Source organism: Arvicanthis niloticus, chromosome 18 (genome assembly GCF_011762505.2).
Source record: "Arvicanthis niloticus isolate mArvNil1 chromosome 18, mArvNil1.pat.X, whole genome shotgun sequence".
In the NCBI taxonomy this organism is placed as follows: Eukaryota; Metazoa; Chordata; class Mammalia; order Rodentia; family Muridae; genus Arvicanthis; species Arvicanthis niloticus.
This window is the reverse complement of record NC_047675.1, coordinates 19,235,871-19,256,941: the sequence shown is the minus strand read 5'-3', so window position 1 is coordinate 19,256,941 and position 21,071 is coordinate 19,235,871. Positions and strand designations below refer to the sequence as shown.

General features: G+C 47.0%; 1 long non-coding RNA gene across 1 annotated transcript; it reads right to left on the bottom strand.

Moving 5' to 3' along the window:
- Positions 1 to 653: 653 nt before the first annotated feature.
- On the bottom strand, positions 654 to 7,680 carry LOC143434888 (uncharacterized). The gene is made up of 3 exons (XR_013104741.1): positions 7,066 to 7,680; positions 3,693 to 3,849; positions 654 to 969 (listed from the first exon to the last, which is right to left on the bottom strand). It is a non-coding gene; the product is annotated as an uncharacterized LOC143434888 (long non-coding RNA).
- Positions 7,681 to 21,071: the final 13,391 nt, after the last annotated feature.

Genomic DNA, 21,071 nt, shown 5'->3' with positions numbered 1-21,071 from the left:
CTGAGTACAGTGACTCAAGTCTGTGACCCTAATACTGGGGTACAGGGACAAGCAGATCCCAGGGACTCAATGGCCAGCTAACATAGTGATCAAGGGAGCTCCAGGTTCAGGGAGAGACCTAGTCCTTTAAAAATGGGGAAGCAATTGAGCAAGATACCCCAGTGTTAATTCCTGCCTTCACATGTGGCCACATGGGTAAATACAATTGTCCACATATGTGTATACACAAACACCCCCCCAAAACACACACACACATACACACACGCATACACGTGCGCAAAAGTAACTTTTAAAACTTCAAAACAACTTCCCCTCTCATTCTAAAGTTTTGGAGCAAAAAGAAAATCTAATTCTGGACAAGGTAAATATTTCATCCACTAAAGGCACATGCTACAAAAGCCTGCAGACCCGAGTTTGATCCCCAGAACCCGCATAATGGTGGGAGGAGAGGACTGAGTTCACAAAAGTTGTCTTCTGACCTTCACCCATGTATGATGGCATGTATGCCTGCACACACATGTGCACATACATGTCATCCATACACAGGTAACACAATAATGGTGATAAAAAAAACTTTGATCAAATTCTTTTTAATTTTTATAAATTCTATTATTAAAAAAAAACTTACAAAAAATTAAAAACATCACATCTAACTGCATATGAGTTCATTAAGTTGGTAAAAATCAAACTCTTTCCAAAAGACACAGCTCTTGGCACCAAACTCTGAAAAACACAAAGAGACGCTGTCTTCCCTTCTGGAGCATAGAACCCAAAAGACATTTCTGCAACAGGAACCAGTCCTTCCATACAGCAGGGCACTGAGGCCAAAGATGATACACACATTCAAAGCTCCCCATACTTAGTCTTCATTTTTCCAGCAGATGGTGCCCACTCATCCTCCAACTTTCCTGCATCAACCAGAGGTGTGATGTCCTCTGACATCAACTGCTTCCAGAGCTGAAGGACCTTCTGGAGAAGTAGAAAACATTCTTCACCACTCTGAGCTCAGTTTCCTCAAACACCGGTTTCCACAAAAACCAACTAAGTACCTGGTGATCACAGCCTCTGTTAAGCACAACCCTCGACAGCCTTTGCATGTGCCAAGCACTTTCAGAAGTGAAGGTTCCAACCTTCCATGAAACCTTAAAATGAGGTGGGCATGCTCAATGTCACCAAAAGAAAACACAAGTTCCCAAACATTTGCTTTTGCTGGAATTTATGTTTGAGAGGTCTTGTTTCTTATGTTAAATGATTAGACTGTAAATCTCACAAAGTACATAAATCAGACCTGGTTCTGTCCCCATGATTAAGGCTGGGACCGATTTATAGCCAGGCAGGAGAGAACAGTGGAGTTTGTTTATTTTACCAGCTGGCATTTGCACACAGAAGCCTCGGGAGGGCTGACCTGGAAGGCCAGGGGACAGCTCACAAGGCCGCCATAAATCCACCTGTGAACCTCACCCTTAAGGTTAAGAGCGGGGCCTCTGCCTCAGTGGCATGGGCTCTAGTAGAAGACGCTGTCATACTGTAAGCCCGGTGTGACAATGTCTCCTCTTGCATAGTTTTCATTAGTCACTGCTATGGCAGAGAATCGGTTTAGGAGTGTTCCTCATCTTTAGGTTTGGTGTTCCTGTGGGAGGCCAGAGATCACATGAAAACTACAGACTGGGAGTGTAGCTCTGGAGTACAGCTCTTGCCTGGCATGTGTGAGGACCTAGGTTCAAGTCCCAGCAACCCTCTTTCCAAAAGAGATCAATACAGAACATTTGATGGAACATCTTTCTGTTTTGTTTTGTTTTGTTTTGTTTTGTTTTGTTTTGTTTTGTTTTGGTTTGGTTTGGTTTGGTTTGGTTTGGTTTTGGGTTTGGGTTTTGTTGTTGTTGTATTGTTTGTTAGTTTTTGGGGGGGGGTTGTTAATTTTTTTTGTTTGTTTTGTTTTGTTTGTTTGTTTAGACAGGATTTCTGTATGTTATTGCCAGTCTTTTCTTTTGTCATTTTTTGGGGGAGGGGCCATTTTATGAACTTTGAAATCATGAAAATACACCATCAAGAGTCCCATGCCATTAGCGTGTTCTCAGTAAATTCTGTCATTAGCGTAACAGTCGCTCATGAAACACATCTTCTAAAATATTTAACATGTATTTATTCACTTGTGAACATATGTTTGTGGGCACACACGGGCACACATATGGAAGGCAGAGGACCACTGTGGACATCAGTTCTACCATGTGGTTTGGGAAGATTAAACTCAAGGCATCTCACTTGATGGTAAACACCTTAACCCATAAGTAAACATTCAACTATTTCCAATGCTTAATAGATATGCACTATGTGGAGAGACAGCCTTCTATAGATCTTACAAGCTAGTAGCAGGAGACAGAAAATAGAGAAAACACCGGACCAGATAATGAACACTAGCAGGAAGACTGAACAGCATGAGGGAGGTAGTTTAGGAGCCACATGGTCACGAATGTGTCTTGACGTAATGACCTTATTTATTTAATGTTTCCCTCCACATGTGCATCTGCACCATGTGCGTGCCTGGTGCCCTCAGAGCCAGAGGAGGCATTGCATCCCCTGGAACTGGAGTTACGGATGGTTGTGAGCCACCCATTATGTGTGCTGGTGCTAGGAACAGACCCTGAGTTGTCTGCAAGGGCAGCCAGTGCTCTCAGTCTTAAAGCTGTCTTTCTAGCTGTGACATTTAATGAGAGGCCCCAGTGAAGTGAAGGGAGCAGCTGTGCCCACAAGGGAGAACACAGAAGTTAGGGGACAGCTAGCTCAAAGGCTGAAGGGGGAACACTTTTGGCAGGAAATGAGGAAGAATGTGGTGTAGAAAGAACAAGAGCAGAGGTGACTGGGGATGTGGTGGTTTGAATGAAAATGCCTGCCCTCGCGCTCCTGAGGACTGGACCACCATCCAGAATACACATGGAGGGAACCCATGACTCTGGCTGCATATGTGGCAGAGGATGACCTTGTTGGACATCAATGGGAGGAGTGGCCCTTGGGCCTGAGGGTGTTCAATGCCCCATTGTAGGGGAATGCCAGGGTAGGAAGATGGGAGGGGGTGGATGGGTGGGTAAGCACCCTCATAGAAGCAGAGGGAGGGGGATGGGATAAGGGGTTTCTGGAGAGGAAACCTGGAAAGGGGAAAATAATTGAAATGTAAATAAAAAAAATATCCAATTAAAAAAAAGAAAAAAAGAAAGAAAAAGAAAATGCCCCCCCCCCCAACACACACCCACCAAATGGGTACTATTAAGAGATGTGACCTTGCTGGATGGAGTAGGTGTGGGCATCATTGGAGGAAGTGTCACTGGAGGTGGGCATTGAGGTCTCAGATGCTCAAGCTAGGCCCAATGTGGTAGTCTCTTCCTGGAGATCCAGAGGTAGAACTTTCAGTTCCTCCTCCAGTGCACTGCCTGCCTGCACGTCTTCATGCTTGCTACCATGATGACAATGGACTAAACTCGGAACTGTGAGCCAGCCCCAACTGAATGTTTTCCTTTATAAAAGTTGTTGTGGTCATGGTGTCTCTTCACAGGGACTGAAACTCTAAGACAAGGGACCAGTTCCTACAGGGCCTGGTGGGCTACAGGCACCTCTTTAACCTTAGCTGAGTAAGTGGCAGAGCATAAGACAGTCTGAGCTGAAGGTAAAACAACGTGCCAAGTGCTTCAGAGGCTTACCTGTGTGTGCCTGGAGAACAGACCGTTGGCGGTAAGGACAGGAGCAGGGGCCCGTCCAAATGCTATTGCAAAGTCCAAGCCGAGGCTAAGGGCTGTGGGTGGTGAGCTCTCTCAGACGGCTCGTTCATCTCATGGGACCGCTCACTGTTTATTGGACCTACTTTAAGAAACACAGAGATAAGTGAAGCCTACAGCCCGAGAACTGGGAGCTGGGGGTAGGGAAAGGCCATCCCCTGAAGGGGATCCTACAGTTCCCTTCAAGACAAGATGCAGTTCAGCCTACAGTTCTCCTGTGCTCTCTGATTTACCAGTTGGTTGCTGGGTACCTCTGGCTGCAGGAGAGGGGGCTGGAGACCAGTGCATCAGGCAAATAGTACGGGAGGCCTCACTGGACTTAATCAGAGCCACCAATGCAGTTCATAGACAGGGGACAGAGCACACTGAGGAGGGTGAGAGCAGAGCCATCCTACAACATTCTCCTCTGGTAAATTACTTTCTTGGCCGCGTGAGCCCATTGGGAAGAGCACTCCAGAGTGATTACCAAGGAAGGGGATGACCGGACAGTGAAGAATGGGGCCAAATGAGAGAGAGTGGACAAATTAATGATTCAGGAAGATTTTTTTTTTCTTTTAGGAGTGGTGTCCAGCCTGGCCTCCCCGATTTGATCAATCTTTCACTGTCAAGAGAGCCTGAGAGATGGATTCAATTAAGATTAGCGAGGCCCGGAAATGGCACGGGGTGGGGGTGGGGCTTCTGATGGGCACTGTCTTCTCTCTCATCTCTGGGTGTTGGTGGCCCAGACAAGTCTCAGGGAGGCAATGCAGGCATCAGAGCTGGAGTGTCCTTCTGCAGAGGAGGCCTGTCTCTCTTATTTACTTCTAAGTTAGCTCACACCTGTCCTCATCTGGTATGGCTTTCTCATAATTAGTAGCTGCTGAAGAGACACCAGGGTGTTGGGAGTCACTATTATCTTGGAGAGAAATCAGTGCTAGGTATAATTCCTTGAAGCAAATACATGTGATTGGAGTCTCATTAATTCCTAGTGATGCCCAGGTGCCCTCTCTGCCATGTCAGGGTCAGAAAAACTCCCCTGGAGATGGAGACCATGGGAACGGAGTGGAGCAGCCCAGGACCTACATGGCTAGAGTGCAGGGTGGAATGGCTTTTTCCCCACCCACCACTGTGACAGGATACCACAGCCACCCAATGGGTGGATTTCCACCCCGAGGGCCTTTTCCCAGGGAAGCTTCAGCAACTGTCTCAGACATGCACGCCTTACAGATTGCCGCCAACTCCAAATTGGTATTCGGCCCTTGTTGCTGGATGAGTTTAATGAAAGTGGTACTTTCCATGAGGTCCCTGGTGGAATCAGTTCACATTACAAAATCATTATACATAATGTGACTCCATTGTGTGCCGTTAGCTTAGGGGAAAAGCCTGTTTTACAGCTCTTGGAGACAGAGGTCCCTCCAGATAAGATTGAGCTTCCAAGAGAGGGAAAGAACGGCCCCCTCTGGTTAATAAGAACTTCAATGCTCCAGGCAGCTACTGGCTTTCAACCTGGCAAGATAGATATGTAGTCCCAGAAGAGAAAATAACCAAGAGGAATAGACAGTGGTCTGAACCCTAATACCCCAGGGCATTCGGTTCATTTGCACTTTAAAGATCTTTCCTGACACCACCAATATCTAATTGATGTTTCAAGCTGGCACACCCTACCTTGATATTTGGCACAACTTTCCAAGCTGTTCCATACTGTTCTGTGCTGCCCACACGGGGTTGCCATATGTATAGTTTGGATGAGTGAAATCTCCCAAGTTGTTAGAAGCGAACATATTTTTATGATGGTTGTTTAGTAGCCTAGGCCACTGGGTCCCTCTGTCCGCTGCTGACATAGTAGTCTATCCCTGGGATTTGCAAAAGTACCTGGCCAGATGACAAGCACCTACGAGCGTACACAGTTAAAGCCGTAAGGACCGACATGCCTATCAGAAGACGAGACCTCTCGAGGATAAGTGAATGGAATATGGTCATGAAGATGGGGCCAAGAGGACAAAGCAAATCTACTAATAAGTCAATAAGTGGGGCAAGGATGCGCCTGTTATTACAGCATGAAGATGAAGAGGAGGAGGAGGGAAAGGAGGAGGAGGAAGAAGAGAAGGTGAACAAAGAGGAGGAGAAGGAGGAAGAAGAGAAGAAGGAGGAGGTGAAAAAGGGAGTAGGAGAAAGAGGAGAAGGAGGGAGAGGAAAAGGAGAAGGAAGGGGAGGAAGAGGAGAGGAGGAAAAAAGGAGGAGGAGGAAGAGGAGAAGGAGGGGAAGGAAAAGGAGAAGGAAGAGGAGGAAGAGAAGGAGCGGGAGGAAGAAAAGAAGGAGGAAGAGAAAGAGGAGACAAAGGAAGAGGGAGAGGAATCTGATTCTGGATGGCAAGAGCAGCCTCACCAGAAGCCAACCAATGAACATATGCACATGGCTAGCGCATACCAGGAGGTCAGAAAACATCTTCTAATGTCAGTACTTCCACCAGTCTCTCCGTGGCTCACTGTGACATGAACTAGACAACCTGTGAGCTTCTGAGGAGTCTCCCTTCCATTCCACTGCAGGCACACTGATATCTCAGAAATATACTCCTGCTCCCAGATTTATGTGAGTTGTGGAGATTCCGACTCTGGTCCCCATGCTTGCTTAGAAAGCAATTGTCCACTGAGCTGTCTCCCCAGCTCCAGGTGCAACTTTTAAAACCATTTTCAGTAGCGTGTTGAATGTGCAGATGCAGAACACATGGGCACATTGTATATTCACCATCAGCTGCTAGCATACTTTCTTATTAAAATGAACAAACAAACAAACAAACAAACAAAACAACTTACCTTTTCCTGTATCTAACTTCCAAAGGTGCCTGCAGCAGAATCAAAGAGTCCACAGTGACCTACCTACAGGAGCTTATGGTCCCAGGGGACATCCTTGACTCAACTCTCTTCTTTGAACAACCTGGTGACCCACTCCTTTGGATCCCACCTCTTGATGTATAGCACCTGGATCTTCCCTCCACCCTTATAGACTCTCCTTTAGTTCAGAGCATGACTCTCTCACCTGGACCTTTCACCTGAACCACTCTCAAAGCATGCTGGAAACCAGACATCTTACTTGCTCACCTCTCTGGAGTTAATGAGACTTTCTTAGAGCTGTAATCACACCCCTGTTGTATTGAATTGTTTGGATGTGTCTTTACTAGCCTGGGATACAACTAACCCCTCTGGGTCTAACCTTGGCCTTCTAGCTTTCACACACCCCTCCGTTACCCAGACCACACCTCTCAGTCCTTCTTTGGACCAGCTCCTGCCCAGCCTCTTGAAAAGGAATTGCTCATACAGACCTTGTGGGCCATGGGCCATGGGGTACTCGGCTCTCCAGATGCAATCTGCCAAGATTCTTCAGAATAGCTGTCAGTCTCTGAAATCCAAAATCCATCTCTCTGTAAACTCTTCTCCTGGATCCTCCTTCATCCTTCTCCAGGTTCCACGGTGCCCTTCCCAGTTGTTCATATTTCCTTTTAGCTGTGAGATCTGATGTTATCTTCTCATTCACAAATGTACTCAGAGGTTCCATATCTGAGGGGTCAGTACACAGTGTATGCCCAGCAAACACGTGTAGAATACATGAAGGAAGGAATGGCTGGAATAACAGGTTAACCCTAGAAGAGGCCCCCAACAGTTCAGCTCCCCTATCTTATACTACGTGAAATTAAGGTTTGGCCACAAAGAGGGGATGGCCCCAGCTCACACAGTGAGCACAGCTGTCCACAGCAGAAGAGGTAGATGTCTGCCACTTAGGAAGGACTGGAAGCAGACTGGCAAATTGGGGATTTTCTGACCTGGAAGTCGACAGTCTCTTCCTCACAGGGATCCTTGTATAATTCAAACATCAGCAGCTGCATTTCTCGGGCCCACGATTCCAAGGAGCAGGATGCAGGAATGGTTGAGATTTTCAACACTGGCAGGTTCCAGGATTTCAGAAACCAGAGCTGATAACAGGATCCTGCCTGTCTCCTAGATGGAGACAGATGTGCTTGGAAAATTCCAGGAGGTAAAGAAAGCATCCTGGGAAATCTCCATCTGTGGAGGTAAATCTGACCTGAGTCAGGCAAGAAAACAAGAGTCTCACATAGTTCTTTCATATTCCAGAATGTTCCTAGGGGTCCATCATCAAGGATAGGAAGGATATTCCAAGTGTTTCAGAGGTGCCAGCTGTTCCCGAACCAGGGACTAACTCCACTAGAAAGCCTTTCCCTTCCCGTCCTCAAGACCACATCTCCTCCAACAAAGAGGAAGAAAAGTTCACTCTATTCTAAAGCCAAGAGAGAGACATGATAGTAGGCTTGCTGGGACACGCCTACCATGTCAGCACTGGAGGGACAGAGGTAGGGGGTTCTTGAGTTTGAGACCAGATTGAGCTATAGAATGAGATAGTCAAAGGGGGGCAGGGGAGAAGACTCAGACTCAGAGATACAAAGAGAAAGAGACAGATAAAAAAAAAGGGGGGGGAGAGGACCATAAATCACCCAATGCAGAGACTGGCTATGAGACAGACAGACTCTCAACAGCTTTCAAATTTAAGGAGGAGAACAAATTAATCATTCAAAGAGAGCCTTGACCTCCTCTCCCCCCTCCCACTTCTGTCCTCTCTTTCCCTCTTTCTTTTTCTTCCTCTCCCTTTCTCTTTTTCTGTCTCCATCAGAGCATACTTCTTGGGCCCACAATCGAGGCACACTGCTCACCTTTAGACTCAGTCTCAAAGCTAGGCAGCCGTCAGGCCATGGTTATGTTGGGTGACATGGAGTCTGTAACACAGACTCTGTTTCAGGTCTCTGCACAAATTTTCCTCACTGCATCTCTTTCTCCCAGACATTAAGCATTCCAGACAGCCTCCTCTATGGGACGTGGTATCTCAGAGAGGGGCAACAGAGCTACTCCTGGGGGCACCAGAATCTCACCAGTGTCCCTCTTTTGGCTCTAGAGCCTTTCTTGTTGCCTCCAAAGGAAACTTGTCTCTAGAGCCCTGGAAACCCCAGCAGTCTAAGGATGGGATTCCTCTTCTGGTGCCCATACCTCTCACTTCCAGATGATTTCTGAGCTCAGAAGGCTGCTTTGATGATGAGGACCCTCTTCTTGCCAACAAAAAGGGGACCTTAAAAGTGCTGAAAACTGCCCTTATGTGTGGTTGTCTGGGGAATCCCACGCCCTGCTTTTGGAGCTACCTAATAGGCAGAGAAGGACACACAGTCCTGTGGGATGCACGGAACACAAAGACATGCCAAGCAGACTCCACATTTCCCCCACGTCTTCCTACCTCTGCAAATTCACAGGGACTTCAGTTTCCATGACATCAACAACTAATGTTTTAAATGACTTGCCTTGCAATAAAAGATTACCTCAAAAGATGACCCTGTACATCCTCTGGCCTTTCTTAGTTTAAATCAGAGAAGAAAATCCCCCGTTGAGAAGCTCAGGACAGGTTCAGTTATCACCCACCAAAGGCTAAACTAGGTGACAAGGATTAAGTCCCAGAAAGGTGAAGTGGTTTGCCCAAGGCTTCAGAGCAGACCCAGAGTCTCTATACTACATAAAGGTTGACAAACCAGTCAGTGGAGCTGAAAGGCATAGGCCTGGAGCTATACAGCAAAATGCAGGAGCTGGCACCCCGGGCCTGGGCTATGTCCATACCCCAATTTATTTGTGCTTCAACTTCCACACTGTCAAGAAGAGATATTGACAGTGTGGACCCCAGGGTCCAATGTGAGATTTGAGATAGTATATATCCTAGCACAAGGTCTTTACTCAATAAAACACAACTTTCAGTGTTTATTCAAGAGAAAGGATGCTCACATCTGTCTGCAGCTCCTCTCTGAGACAGGCAATGCTGGGGAAGAGAGCCAGGAAAGCCTACTATTGCCTCCATGAGCTGGGGTGTTAAGTTTTTTCTGAGGAAGCCACCTCTAGCCCTTTAGAGAGACATGTCTGCACCTAGGCATGTGTTGACTCTAGTTCACATGGCAGGACTGACTTTCTGTTGGCTGGCTGAAACTAAGAGCTCCAGCCTCGGAATCCTTCTGGAAATGGAGCCCTTAGCTGTTGTCTCATACAGTGCTGCTTGGTTGTTGCTCCCAGTATCTTCTGAGAAAGGAGCAACTGGCCCTACAAAGGTAGCATGGGACATAGTTACTGGAACTGTCACGAGGAGAAACTTCTTAATCTCATCAAGTTAGTTTTTCCCCTTCAAAATTACTCTAGATCCTTCCTGAAGAAAATTGTGCTGAGGGCAGGGGCCAGGGTGGGGTGGGGGTGGGGGGTGGCGGGAGGGACAGGGTCCTCTGGCTCCATTCAAAATCTCCTTTCTTAGCTTTGGCACTTTTATGGCCTTTAATGACCTCTTATTGTGCCCTGATTGCCAATCAGGGCACACGTAATGACCAAGCAGCATCACTTAGCCCTTATTCTGATGACAATGGCCAGAGCGGTCAGCTCACTGTTTTGACATGAGCGGGGTCACAGGGAAGGATTTCAAGCCAGTGACATAAAGATCACTGACCAGTCAGTACCCTGGATGCCTCCGTTGCCAGGGCTGGGACAAAAGAACGAACTCTGAACTTTTCCTTTGACAAATGGAGGTCATTAAAACCGTGGTGGGGGCCCCTTCAAAGGCAGGTGTAGACCACGGACATCCCTCAAAGCGCCTAATAAAGAGAGAACAGGCGATTGTGTGGGACTCGGAGGAGGGAACTTCTGAGCGATTCAGTCAAGTGTTCAAAGAAGTCAAGGATCTTGGGAGAAGGATTGACAGGGGCCAGAAGTGCCTGGCCGGCCCACCATCACCCATTCAATGGGTGGCTGCCCCAATTGTTCCCAAGCAGAGGCCAGCACAATAAATGCTTCTAAGTCCTTTCAGAGGTATCCTGGGTTCCAGGGCCTTGGGCTGGCAAGAAAATCCAGAGAAAGCATTGCCACCAACTGGTACTCTCAATTGCAGCCGCGTTAATAAAGTGCCAAGAAGCCTCCAAGCAGCTTAAAATATTAAAGGTTTCTTTTAAACACCTGGAAGATACCATCTAATCGCTAGACATTGCTCCCAGTTATAATATGTAAACATATCAACCCCACCCCACCCCACCCCCCAACACAAGCAAATCCCAAACCGAAGCTCTCCCCGAAAATCATTTCTATGTACACAGAGCATCCTGCAAACTCTCAGTGTGGCTTCCAGACAACACAGCCCCTCTGCTCCCATTCCCACCACCACATAGCCAGCTGGGGCCACATGCTGCCCCTGGAGGGGTAGAACCAGAAGTGCTGACCCCCTGGCAGTCAGCAGGACCAGCCAACTAAATAGATTGCCTGCAAATGATTTGAGTTACTGAAGTTCAAGCATGAAGGGAAATAAAAGCTTGGGGAATTTCACCTCGTGTGTGTGTGTGTGTGTGTGTGTGTGTGTGTGTGTGTGTGTGTGTACACATGTGATTTTGAAAGGCAAAAATTTGCTTTTCACAAGAGTCAGGAATTTTGATCCCCCAAAGTCTGTGTGGGAAGATGGATGGATTTTGGATGAGATGGAAGCTGGGTCTTGGGGGGGCAGAGCTCTGAATGCATCATTAAGGGCATTTGCTGGACACATTAACAGGCATGCACACAGGATACAGAACTCCTAACCAACGTGAGGGTTATTAATGGTAACACGATCAGATGAGCAGCCGAAAAGCACAGAGGAAACAATTGTGGAGACAAATAAACAGAGGGTTCATCTCCCGAAAATGTGCCCACAAGGCAGAGCCACATCCTTCAAGTGGTCCAAAGAACAAATCATTGTGGGTTCTTGAACAGACGATGGTGTCAGCAAGGCTGAAGGAAAGAGTGATGACTTACAGAGCCCAGAGACACACAAAGATACTCTGACAGAAGTCCACTTGGACCCTTGTCCCTTCCAGACAGGAGAGCAGAAGTGTACTCACTGGACCACAGAAAGGCAAAACACAGGAGGTTTTAGTGGACGTAAGGATTTTTCCTTCTTTCCAAAGTGTTTAAGAACCTGGTCTGAGTCACTAGGGCAACTTACTACAATGCATGTCATAAACATCTTCTGCACAGAGGAAACAACACCTTCTCCCTGCCCTCAGAAAATCATAATGTAGCTGCAGGTAGCCCAATAGTAGGCAAGGTGACAGGAGAAAATCTGTTTGAATTACAAGCAAATGAGATAGTCTCTTTTATCCACCAGGGATTCAGACAGGACCCAAGCAAACACCTACCATTCATGGTCGCACTTTCTCCAGTGTACACTGGAGAATCAGGCACATCAGGGGTCAGCCCCGTAAGTGATAACGTAGAACAGTGTGGCAAAACGTTTTAACTATTCTGAAGTTTCTCACTTAATGCTTTCAGAACATGGTTAATGATAAGTAACTGGGTCTGTCGACAGAGAAAGCGCACATCATATGGCCACTGTAGACCTTCCTAAGCTAGGGGAAGCTAGAGCTAGCCCCACGTCCTTGGCTTCTCAAAACAGCCAGCTCAAGCATTCCAAAGAAGCATCACATTTTCATGCAGTGGTACTTTGGGGTGCTATGTCTTGAGCCCCAATAGATGAAGAAGACCAACAGAGCTGTCACCTTCATTGGGAAGATGGACACTGAGCAGATTACTGAAGTAATAAGTTTAATTATTATCTGAAATATAATATAATATTATCTGAAATATAATGAGTAATATTATTTGAAAACAAAGAGTGTTTTGCACATCTGAAGATCTGTCCCCATCTAGAGGATGGGGAAGGTCTAGGGAGAGGTCCTGTGCCATAGGACACTAGAAAGGGCACTGATACAGAGGTGGTCCAGGCAGAGGAAGAGCTTGCCACAAGAGATGATGGCTTAGAATTTCCTAACTAGGGGCAAAATGACCAGCATAGAATAGCAGGAAACTTCCATTCCCAGCTGCCTCAGTTTCTCTGTACATTCAAACATTAGAATCTGGACTGAATTGAGATGGCAGGTACACATAGGACAGGAAACGGAGGAGTGGGCTACCATGGACTAGTAGGGCTGCAACTTTGCTATGAGTCCAAAGGGGGGGACAGAAGGGAGAGAGGGTGGAAAGGGGGAATGAGCAAAGATGAGGAGGAAGAGGTATAGAGTAGAGAAGAAAGAGAAGAGGAAGATAAAGAGAAAGGAGATGAAGAAGAGATGAGGAGGAGGAAGGAAGGGAGGAAGAAAGGAAGGAAGGAAGGAAGGAAGGAAGGAAGGAAGGAAGGGAGGAAGAAAGGAAGGAAGGAAGGAAGGAAGGGAAGGAGGGAGGGAGGGAGGGAGGGAGGGAGGGAGGGAGGGAAGAAAGGAAAGGAAAGGGAAGGGAAGGGAAGGGAAGGGAAGGGAAGGGAAGGGAAGGGAAGGGAAGGGAAGGGAAGGGAAGGGAAGGGAAGGGAAGGGAAGGAAAGGAAAGGAGGGAAAGAAAGAGAAGAGAAGGAAATGGGAGGAGAAAAGGAAAATAATGGAGAGAAGAGGGGAGGAAGACTGAAAGGAAAAAGAGAAATTGAAAAGAAAGTTTAGGCTATGAGATTTGATCCTTTCAGGAGTTGAGACAGAAGTTTCTAGAAACATCTAGTAAGTGAAAATCTGCCCAATTCTTAAGTATGCTTAACTGTCATGGATGAAAACCCTCACCAGTAACTCTGATATAAACTCACCCACTACCACCTTCCATCTGCAGCTTAACTCGGGATGCTATTGCCTTGTAGCAATAGCTTGTCCCTGTAGCTAGGCTTTCCAACCATCTGCTTCTGAGCACGCTAGTGGAGAATCGTCGTTAATTATTATCACACTAACCCCCCATCTCCTCAAGTTGTGCATAGAGCCACATAAACCCACATCTCACTAAACTCTCATATTTGTTTGTGTCAAGATGGAGAGACATAGATCCAGGTATGGAGACACATAGTCATGATCCCAACCCTTGACAGGGACAGAAGCTGAAAGGTCATGAGTTCAAAGCCAGCCTGGACTACATAGAGAGATTCTGTCTTGAAAGAAAAAAAAAAGGAGGAAAGAAACAGGGAGGGAGGAGGAGGAAGAGGAGGAGGAGGAGGAGGAGGAGGAGAGAGAGAGAGAGAGAGAGAGAGAGAGAGAGAGAGAGAGAGAGAGAGAGAAGAGAAGCTTTAGAAGACATGGTTTTCTAAGAGACTCCTGTCTCTGAGGCACACAGAGTAGACAGGACACTGCGCCATTTGGAAGGGCCTCCGTGTGGTGTCTGCTCAGAGCACTTTGCATTTTTCCAGGAAACGTCTCCGTTAAATATGCAAGCATGTTTAATTGCAGGGGCTCGGGCAACTTGTTTATCTTTCTTGCACACCGCCAGGGTGGCTCTCGTTTGTTATCTGGGGTGTGAAATGAACGCTGACAACAATTAATACCTCCTCCCAGGCAGCTCGGCGGCGCTCTGACGGGAAGCTGTGTACTTCCGAGCAGGCAGCTGAGGAGGTGGTGGGGCCTGACTGTCACTCAGGATCCGAGGGGCAGCAGAGTGACAGTGGCAGCTGACGGCCCCTCCCGCCGCCTCCGGAGAGGCCCCCATGATAAAGCATCCTGCTTTGTGGTGTAATCAACTTGCTTTACATGCTTACTTCCTAATGAGCGCCGTGTTTAAACAAGTGTAGAGAACACATCTGTCCGGGCCTTGGGACTCGAGGCTGTGTGACCAATTTCAGCATCTGAAAGTTAAATTAATGGTAAAGGGTTTAATTGTGAGTAAACAATACCACATTAAGGGGCAGTAAACACAGCAGTGGGGACCCACCGACTGGCTCTGGTACCACAGATGTGGCTGCCTCCGTGTGACCATTAATAGTCCTCCCCGCCTGGACTCTCTGACAGCGCCTGGAAGCCCATTTGTCATCTAAATGGTCCGTCCCCTTCTCAAACATAATTTTGGCTCATGGTCCATTTGGGGGGCTGGTAGGGTATGTTCCTTGGAAGATGGGCCAAAAAAATTTTTTTCCAAGCAAATGGAAAAAGTTCCAGATTTTCTGTGGAGACTTGAAGCCGAGTAGGAGGCACCATGGCTCCCTTACTCTAAACCGACATGGGTCCCAAGGACTGAGTCTGGCTTAGACTGCAGGCTTTGATGGCAGTGATTCCAAAACTGGTTTTTAAACACCCTAGGGTGTCGCTAACTAACAAAGGATGCCTCGGAACCAAATTAAGTTCCCTTAATTAAAGATCATAAAATACATCACAGAACATTCTGTTACAATAGGGGGAAGGAAGTGACTGTCACATAAAATAAACAAGGTCCCGCAATCCAAAAATGAAGAGTTACACAACACCAGCTCGGCACCTTCCTGAGTTGTCGGTGGTTATTCTCAGGGATCCAGGCCTGTCTGCTAGTGTGCTGGGAGACTGAGCTAGAGGGACAGTGGGACTCTCCCAGGTCAGTCTCTCATCACCCTTGGTGATAGAAGACATCTTGGTGGCCAGGTGCTGGGGAGGGGGTTACCGGAGCACAGGACTTTGTGGGGGAGAGGTCTCACTCCGAACAGTCAATGTTCCATCTGTGGATGGCTGTGGTAGGTGTCTCAGCTACCTTTTTCTCCTTTGCCATCCCTTTGATCCTTATTGGGCAAAGAACTTACTATTATCTTCCTGGCGTGATGAAATTGTAGTCTAGTGGGATGAAGGTTTCCATATAAACAGAGAATCTCGCTGCCCCAAGGAAATGGGGCCCCAACTGTGGCCAGGATAACTTATCCAAGGTCCCCATCAGCACTCTTCCTTTAAATATGATGGTCTCTGTGGATTCAAAGAAAACTAGCTTCGGGGTTACACAACCTCTAGCTTCTGAGTCCTATCTTGAGTATCAACATACTCCTCTGTGAGATGGGAGCATAGACTCAAGCCCCTTCATGAGTAGGAAGGACTCTGGGCAGTCCATGACAGTGAAAGCTCCATAAATGTAACAAGATATGACAGCACCTCTTTAGATAAACCTAATGAAGCCAATGGGTAAGACACACGTAGAGAAATTTGGGGCCGCCATTGGGTCAAAGTAGCAGATGGGCTGAGCACCCAGCACCCAGCACCCAGCACCCAGCACCTCAGGATATCAGCTGTTGGATGTGGAGGTGAGTCAAGCACAAGGTGGCTGCTCATAGCTCCCAAGACTGAGCTAGCTCGTGCCGGCTCCTGTCAGTGGGGAGGACTGACAAGACACTGCCATCTCTCAAAGCCAGCTCCCAGCCAAAATCAGCCACTGGGAAAACTCTCCAGAGAGTTGGTTTATATCATGTGCTGCAACACTGGTAAGAAGTTGTTTCTAACAACTTCTGGACAGGGAGGATTTCTATATGCCGACTGTGAGACTCCATGCAAGTCCCACAAACTCCAGAATCTCAGAGTAGGAAGGGTCTCTTGCTTGCAAACTTACAAGGACAATCCCCTGGGACCTGAGCACTTCCATACTGCAATGACTTGGGCAGAAGGTGAGATGAAGCCTCCTCTTCCTTCCTCAGCTGCCCATCCAGAATGATCCCTTGTCCTTTTGACACTGTCCTAATTTTCTTTCCACTGCTGGGACAAACACCAGGACCAGAAACAACTTGAGGAGGAAAGGGTTAATTCTAGCTTCCAGGCAGCAGCTCATCACCAGGGGAAGTCAGGAGGGACCTGGAGGAAGAATCCAGAAGCATCAGAAAGGAAAGTACTCTCAGGCTACTTTTCATACACTTCCCAGGATCACAGGCCTGGGTGGCACTGCCTACAGTGGACTAGGTCTTCCTATGGCAGTCATCAGTCAAGAAAATCTCCCCCCACAATACCCCCCCAACAAACTTGCCTACAGGCCAATCTGATGGGGGCATTTTTCTCAACTGAAGTTTCTGCTTCCCAGGTGACCCAGCTTGGATCAAGTTGACAACAATGAGCAGCACAGGGGCCAATGCCCAGATGATCGGATCCTTGAATAGAGCCTCAAGTAACTAATGCTCAGCCTTGCCACACAGATTTTACCACCACAAAAACGAGCAAAACAAAACAAAAGCACCGAAAGAAAGAAAGAAAGAAAGAAAGAAAGAAAGAAAGAAAGAAAGAAAGAAAGAAGAAAAACCTGGTGTGTTTGTATCTTGAACTTTTGCTGTCTTTGTCTCTTGGTTGTCTCTTGTGGACTGGCATATGGGTTCCCTGGCTCCACTGATCCCTGAGTCCCTGAGATAGAGACTAGATGCCACACATACCCCAGAAGCATCCTTCAGTGTCACATGAATGATAGAACTGGCACTTCTGACCCTTAAGCCTGGCACCTTTTCAACCCTTGCCAGGCCTCTGATGGCCATGGGAAGAGGGTGGAATTAGGCCAAGCCAGCTTTCCTGTGGTAGCTAGTAGACATACACCAGATGCCCAAGCCTCTCCAAGGCTGAGGAGAGGCATGGAAGCCCTCTACCTAGTGACCTCCAAACATTTGTCTCTGCCATGAAATTCCAACTTCAGATGAAATCATTGACGGGGCCCAGGGTAGCTCTGTCACAACACAGAGGTGGGATCATGTGCTTGCAGCCTGACCCCAACTTCCTTCCTCTCCTGACTCTTATCTGCTTCGGTTTTTCATAGGAGAATAGGTTAAAAACTACTACACCTCACCTTCACTTCACTAGTGAGGAAGATGGTGACCTAGAGAAGTAGCCAGACTTACAAAAAGTACCGTAGCTATCGGCAGACAGAGATTCTATCTTCTGAAGGAAGAAAATACAAACTCACCCCAGGTATGGTCAACTTCCTTGTCTCTGCAGTCCCAAGGATGGCCTGGCCCAGAGGCTAACCTCTGGTATTCACCAGGCATTCATTAAAGGAAGTCCACTGGTGTTTTCTTACCTTCATCTGTTTTAAAGATGTGGCTGCCAGATCCAGTCCTAAATAGCCAGGAGCGATGTAACGCGTCCTGGGAATGGAAGCTGGCCCCTCCCCCTCTGCTGTTTTAGTTGCCTTTAAAGCCCATTTTCACCTTTATTGATTTTAGTTTTCTGCTAGTCTATGAATGACAACTTGAATTAAGACAATGTAGGCTGAGAAGCCACCAGGCTGAGCTAAACAGGCACTCAGGGCTTCAAGGATCCTCTTGGGGACCTAGGGTACCAGGAAGCTCCCTAAATGACTGGCATGAGTCCACCCAAGTCTTTTACAGAACTCTGAGGCATAAACAAACATGGTCACAAGCTGCCCTCCTTGAAGCCACTTCGCTGACCTGCTGTTTGCTGAGGGGCTGTGTACTTATCCCACTGGATAGGAAATGTGAGCCCTGTCCCTCTAGAACAGAGGGATGCCTGGACTCAGGTCAGGCCAGAAGCAACCATTCTCCTCTCCAAAGGACCTTGCTTTGGACAAACTTTTGCCAGGCAAGATATAGCATTAGTTCTCTAACTGATCTGTGAACTTGAAACCTCACATCCCTCATAAGCTAGAGCAGGCATGGTCACAGCTCATCTTAAGGGACAGTAAGGTAAGCAATGTGCTGATCTAAGAATAGTCAGTGCAACACCCACTGTTAACACAGACAAAAAGGAAACCAACCAAGACTCCCAACCAGAGGTGAGGCACGGCAAAACCATAGCTCTGCCCTGACATTCTAAAGTCACTTAAAATGATAAAGCTAACAATTACTTTCATGAGGAGATGTTTTGCAGAGAAGACAATAAAATTGAGAAACAAAATAAATAGTTCCATTCTAAAATGTTTTAAAAGATCTCCAGAAAACCCCTCAGGAAAAATTGTGATTTGAGAGGAAAACAAACTGGGCACAGGAGTGCGAAGCCTGCAAGGACAACTGGAGAAAGGACCAGGAGATCAAGGCTAGCCTGAGCCATCTAGCAAGTTCAAGGCCAGCCTGAGCTACAAAGAAAACTTATCATCCTAAGAAAAGAAGTGAAGGGGGAAAGAAATTAAGACATGACATTTGGGAGAATTTAATGCCCTTTGGACTGATTTCTAAGTATATTAATTTATAATCAAGTAAAGATAATACTACTTTCTTGGTGGACTTGTAACACACACACACACACACACACACGCACGCACACACACACACACACACACACACACACACAAAGGTAACCTTGGGAAATGCTCCAGGCTTCTGAGGTTGCCCCAAACCTGTTCTGTCCATGTCCTCTCCACTATTACATTGGCTACCTCCTACTCCCTGCCTAGTTCCAATACCCAGCAGGGCTTGAAGAAGGAATGATTCAGAAAGGCCTGCCTCACAGCTACTTTGGGATAAGGAGGTTGTCAGTAAGACAGGAGAGAGGGAGAGAGAGAGAGAGAGAGAGAGAGAGAGAGAGAGAGAGAGAGAGAGAACACTAGAGAGTTCCTCCAGACAGTGCACCAGGACTGAAGGTCGTTTTGGTGGTTTTTGTCCTGGATCCAAACCAGCAATTCTGATGGGGGTCAGAGACATAGAACTCCACACAAGAGGCTACTGAAAAGAGAATTCTAACTCTCTTGGAGGTCAAAGACAAATTTGGACATCAAATGGACAGTGTATTCTTATTCTCCTCCAGACATGCACCATCTAAACAACTTTATGCACATTTCTAGGGGAAATGACAAGTCATCAACCCTGAACTTCCATGGTGACCCTGGATCAGGAAATCACAGCAGGCTCTGTTCTGCCGAGACTGACCCAGCTCTGCTTGTGGGGAAGACATTGCTTCATCCTTCTCACCTCCCCCCGACCCCTCCCCGCCAGCCACTGAGGTCTGAACTCCTCAGCCACAGAGCACCAAGGCTCCCATTCAGACCATATGCCAGGGTTTGAGGGAGGCAATGAGTGGAAGGGAGGATCCAGCCAAGGGTCCATGGAGACACCCCCTTCTTCAGATAAAGAGGTGCCATCTTGTAAGCAAGCTGCTTGGGAGGGCTCCCCCCAAAGCAAGAATATTTAAGTGTTTTGTAAGGGTGTTGAAGAGGGCAATTAAAGGGAACCACATGTCAGACCTCACACGCACACCTTCCAGACTCCAGCCTCTCTGATCCTCTCAGCCGCTACAGAACCGGGGCCAGTAACAAAAGGTGTTAATAGGCTGATGAGGAGACCATGCTGATAGATGACCCATTATGGTGATCGCTCTTGTGCGCGAATGGCAACTAGGTTTGATCAATTAGATTTTAATGTAAAGTGGGGCCTGGGGGGGAAAACAGCAAGGGGGCAAAGGAAGACCCTTTGTTACTAATGCGGCTGAAAAAAGCACTTAATTGAGGTCATAATAATATTAGCAGTTCTCATCATCAATAATTCAGCCTTACTTATTACTGCCGATGGAGAGCTGTCAGGTGAGAAATGCGGGAGCCTTTGTTGAAGACAGGATGCATTCCCCCCCCCCTTTCTCTCTTTCTCTCTCTGTCCCCTACCTCCCCACCCCTTATCTCCCTAATTCTTTAATTTCAAAACATTTTCTAGGATGAAGTCTGTTTGTGGAAATAGCTAAAGGATTGAAAATAAAAGCTCACAATAAAAGCATCATCTAGCCTTCTTTGCATCCTTCCCCCTTCATTCTTTAAAAGTCATTTCCTCTCGAAGAATAACTAATTTTGCCGAGGAAAGAAATCTATCAGGAGCGGAGAAGATTCCTACACTTTTGTGATTTAAAAAATCCTGAAAGAAAAAAAAAATGACGCATTTAGTCATGTGTGGTTTTGTTATCCTTTAAAACCAAGGGAGAGGGTGCCGGCAAGTGTGTGCTAAATGAATGTGTAATTGCACAATTAAAGATGCTTGCCTCCGTGTAAAAATTTAAAATGTATTAGTCTCGTAAAACCGCCTCATTAGTCTGTGTCTTAAAGGACACACTTGTCCATAATGAGGCAAAAGCAGGAAATGGTCCAGGGGTGACAGAAAGGGAGTGGAAGGCACTTTGGAGCTGGCTGCCGGTTTATTTTTTTCAAAATGGAGGGAGGGGATGCTTAATAAAGATAATTGGGCTGGCCGGCCCAGCTCCCATATGGAATAGAAACAGACAGACCCCGGGGCAGACAACTGGTCATTAACCAGGAAAAATAACCTATTTGGAAAAGATTTGTTTGTCTTACAGATGATGTTTTAGAAGTTTTTGCCTGTGTTTTTTTTTTTTTTTCTCCAGCCTAAATAGATGTTAAGCAGTCCTTTGATGATTATTGTCTGTTAGGTTAGAAAACACCAGCCTTGGGGTCAGGCCAGGCAGCACAGGTGGTAGATGCTGAGAACAGGAGTGGTCCTGAGGTGAGGGAGAAGAGTGGCAAGAGCCAAGCTCAGCCAGTGATGAGCCCCCACTATGGAGAAAGCCATCTGGGAACAGGAGCTGGGAAGAATTAGTGGCTCCATTGG